Source organism: Galeopterus variegatus, unplaced genomic scaffold (assembly GCF_000696425.1).
Source record: "Galeopterus variegatus unplaced genomic scaffold, G_variegatus-3.0.2 Scaffold1955, whole genome shotgun sequence".
Classification (NCBI taxonomy): Eukaryota; Metazoa; Chordata; class Mammalia; order Dermoptera; family Cynocephalidae; genus Galeopterus; species Galeopterus variegatus.
In genome coordinates, this window is record NW_007728066.1 from 21,538 (window position 1) to 26,320 (window position 4,783).

A 4,783-nucleotide genomic window follows, 5' to 3' on the forward strand; every position below is an offset into this window, starting at 1 on the left:
CAATAGAGGCTTGGGTTATTTCCACTTTTTTTTTTTTTTTTTTTTTTGGCAGCTGGCTGGTACAGGGATCAAACCCTGGACCTTGGTGTTAACACCATGCTCTAATCAACTGAGCTAAACAGCCAGCCGTTTTCATTTTCTGCTATTGTTGACGATGCTGTTCCAAGCATTCCTGTCCCTGTCACCTGGGGCACGCTGCCCCTTCCCCAGGAGTGGAGCTGCGGCTCAGAGGGCTCCTGAACATCTGCCTCTTGCAGAGAGGGCCTGCAGTCCTCTTCCTCAGACAGCTTACACAGGACCTTGGGATCACTTCCGCGCTGGAAGCTGCGGTACTGGAGCATTTAGCGCACGGTGTGGGAGGGCTGCCGGCTGCCTGCTCTCCCCGCATGCCGGGCACACCTGCCGGGCTAACCGAACCCAGAGTCATAAGATGTGGATGGTCTTTAGTTAGTAACTCCTCCCCTGGGAGATTTTCTAAAGGCATGTAAAGGAGAGAGGAAATACCACTGCTCCGGCCTGTGCTGTGTTTGCACGCACATTACAAAGGAGGGGACAAAATTCCCTACGGAGAAGCGGGAAACTAAATGCTTGAGAGTAGAAGGATGGTTTAGCAATATTCTCTACTCAAAATTATTCCATAAATATTAAAAATGACCATGTGGCATCCCAGACAACAACATAGGCATGTGTGCCTGCCATGCAGTGGGCCCGCCAGGCTGGCGTTGGGCCACACGCGTGAGCACCTACAGGAACACATCCCAGCAGATGGTAAGGCAGAGGCTCGTCAGGCAGAGTGTGAGGAGCATGGACACCTCTCAGTTTATTCCACAGTCACACTCACACCGTGCAGGATGAGGGCTGCACGAAAACATTCACTGCGGCATCGTGACAGGAAAGGGTCCAGATTAACCTAATTGCCTGTCATTTAAGAATAAAAGTAGCACGTCCATAATAAAATTATGGTGGATACCTTGCCCTGGGTCGAGTTCCCCAGAACCAGATCTGGAGACATGGGGTGAGGGTGCACGTCATGTATATGGGAGGTGATCCCAGGAAGCCCCATGGGAAGTAGGGAGGGAAGCCAGGGAGGGACTGGTGAGGAGGATGCTGTGGGGCAGGTGGCCACCATCTGGGTTTGCTAGGGCTGCTGTGACAAAATGCCAGGCTGGTGCTCTACACGTTTATTTTCTCACAGTTCTGCAGGTTGGAGGTCCAAGGTCAAGGTGAGGGCTGTTGTCCTGGCTGGCTGTGTCTGGGGGAGAGAGAGAGAGCGCGCACTCGTGAGCAAGCACAAGCTCTCTGGTATCTCTTCTTATAAGGGCACTAATCTCATCATAGGGTCCCCACCCTCATGACCTCATGTAACCCTAATTACCTCCGACAGGCCCTACCTCCAAAGACCACCACGCTGTGGGTTTGGGCTCCAGCATATGAATCTTGGCGGTGTGCAGTACGGCCTGCAGCAGCTTCTGTAGGTACTTGGTGCTGATCCCCGGGGGGACCCTGGGATGCGGTGCCAATCATGCTCACACAATGGCTCCTGGACTATGTGTCCCCCAGCTTCCACCAGACATGAGTGAGGGTTGCTCCTGGGTGGGGACTGCTAACTCCCCACACATCCAGCTTCCCTGTGCTCAGGCGAAGGTGATCAGAAAGAGCCTTGGAGGTTGCAGATACCAGGAAGCCCATCGGGGCCCCTACCCACAACTGGCTACTGTGGAGGGATGCGGTTATGGGCAGGGTTACCGTCCCCAGCCTCCCTTAAGCTGGGCATGGCAGTAAGGCTGGTGCTGGCCAGTGGGACTGGACTGGAAATGGAATGTATAGTCCAGTTTATGTCTTTAAAGGGAGGGTGGGTGCCCTTTTCACTTCAGAATTCTGATGCTTGAAAAGTGAATGGCTCACTCTCATGGACACATGGGGGAGCAGCAGGAAAGGAGCCTGGGCTCCCAATGGCCCCAGGGAGCAGCTGTCCCACCGGCCCTGAACCACCTTCCTGTGGACAAGAGAAAACATCTTGTTTAAACCACTGTTGTTGAGCCTGTATCCTAATAAGGGAACTATTGCATCACTGGAAAGATCAGCGCCCTGAGATCTGGGCTCACTGACCTCTTGGGGCATGTCAGTGACACACAGTCCGAGCTGCACACAGCGGCTCTGGGCCCTGCCTTCGCCGAGGCCGTCTGGCTGGCTACTGAAGCCTGCAGAGGGAGTCCACAGAGATTTCAAGACCGCATGCTGCATGAAATGGTGGTGTTTGCAAGGAACTGGAGATTTATTTTAGCCAAATTTTAAACTCTGGAAGCTGCCTGGCAGATGAAGCCACAAAATAAAACTGGAAAACAAAACAAAACACACACCATAACCACAAAAAACTGGAAAACATTTTCTTGACAACGAAAGCCAGACAGTCACTAAGGGGACATTCCGTTCTTCCAAGGGACTCCTATGGCTGGCTGTCTCCCCAAGGCCAAAAGGGTGGGCAATCCTTATCGTTAAGCGAACCAACACACACACGCGCGCGCACGCACACACACACACAACCACCCACCCAGCCACCCACACACACACTCTCACACTAATGTGGGAGGCAGCTTGAGGCAGGGGGCTTGGCTGAGCAGGTGTGAGCTTCAGTCCTTGACCCACGTCAGAGTAAAGGGTTAAAGTTTTTTTCTGAATTGTCACTGCTACCCTGCAGCCAGAATTCACCCCTGCACGGTGCACCCCCTTGCACCTACCCCCAGTGCAGCACTCACACCTGTGGCTGCTGTGAAGGTGACCCAGGCTCTGTGATCACTCTCACCTGATCTTCTTATGCACTTGACGGCAGGGGAAACTGAGGCTCAGAGACTCAGGGAGGTGTCCGTGGTCAGACGGTCCCAGGCCCCCAGAGCAGATGGCGCAATAAAGTTGAGAAATGCCGAAAGGTCAGAAAGTAACAGAACACATTCACTTGAAGGCACTAGCACGGTTCATGGACGTCCTATAAAACCCGCACTGCACCGCACCCTGGGCCCACTGCAGGCTGGAAGACCTGGCACCTCGACGGACAGATCAAAGCGGGTGACAGCAGAGTGGAAGGCAGCTCGCAGAGGGTTCCTGAGCAGTGCCCCGACAGGTGGCCCTGCCTGGAATCCAGCCAAGGGAGGGCTTCTCTCCTCGGCCGGGACTGTCCATGCCAGGGTGGGCGGGGTGGGAGGGCACCAGGCTGGGCCACAGGCCACACTGAGCCAGGTGTCAGCATTCTGCTGTCGCACCACGGACAGGGTGAGTGATGGGGTTGACAGAGAATGGTGTCTCCCAGCCTCACGAAGCCGTGGTGCCCCTGGGGTGGCTGCGCCCATCCGGCCCAGCGCGATCTGCGCCCGGGGCGGGTCTCCTGGTCTCGCGGGAATGTGCCTTCTCCGGTCCCTCTCCAGCTTCGAGCGGCTGCCCGGGACCATGGGACTGCGGGGCAGGGGAAGAGCAGGAGCCGGCCCCGGCGGAGGCCGGCGCTGCGGGCGGGTCGCCACGTGGGAGCCCGGGGAGCCCTGTGGCGTCAGAAAGCCGCAGAGACGATGACGTCAGCGCGCGCGCGAGTGACACGGGCACAGGTGACCCGCTGCTGGCCACAGGCAGGTGCTGCAGGGGAACGCGGCTCCGCTGACTGCACGTCGAGGTGAGAGCGCGGCCCCGGTGGCCGCCGGCTACTTTCTGCTCAATAGTGAGTCAGCCGATCCTGCGTTTATGCAAAGACACTTTCGCCTGCGTTTTGATTTCCTTGTCCCCCGCGCGTGGGCAGGGTGGCCCTTCCGGAGCCTGCCCCTCAAGCGGCACCTGTGTGGCACTTGCTGTGTGCAGCCACCTCGCCAGGCCTGTCCTTCCCCTCTCAAAAGCCCCTCTGCCCAAACAGGGTCCTTAGCCCCAAGATTGACTAACCCGCCCCCCTGGTTTCTGTCTAAACGTTCTCGAAGGAAAGTGTTTTAACTTCTTAAATTGTATTAAAAGCCTTCAGGATATGGTGAAAAAGCAGACAAGAACATGGTGGGTTGTGGCGAGAGCGGACCCTCCACACCCTGCTGGTGGGGACGTGAAGCGTGTAAAGGTGGGGACGTGAGCCAGCAGCTCTGCTCCCCGTGCACCCCAAAGACCTGAGAACGGGCCCCACGCAAAGCTTGTCTACGAGTGTCACAGCAGCTGAGCCCTGACAGCCAGAAGTCGAAACAGCCCATGTCCTCCAGCCGGTCAGCGGACAAAGATTGTGTGCTGCACCCACACGAGGGAGTGTTTTTCAGCCACGAAAAGGAATGAGGTAGGGACACAAGCTGCAACATGGATGGGTCTCGAAGTCACCATGCTAAGTGCGAGGAGCCGGTCACAAAAGACCATGCATTGTATGATTCCGTTTATGTGAAATGTCCAGAACAGGCAAATCTATAGATATAGAAAGTCGATTAATGTTTGTCAGAGGCTGGGGGAAGGAGGACGGGGACTGACTGCTGATAGGTGTGAGGTTTCTTTCTCGGGTGGGAAAAATATTTTGGAATAGAGGTGATGGTTGCACAATCTTGTAAAAGTACAAAAACGACTGTATTGTGCACTTTGAAAAAGTGGATTTTATAGTATGTGAATTATTTCTCAGTTAAGAAAAAAGCCTTCAAACTGTTTGCATTTCAGAGGAGGCCAGAGCAGGGTCTGATGCGGTGGAACACTAGACCCAGTGCCTGCACGAGGGTGTCTGACGTCCGTGGAGTGGTGTGTGTGCGTGTGTGCGTGTGTGTGTGTGTACGAGCACACATGTACA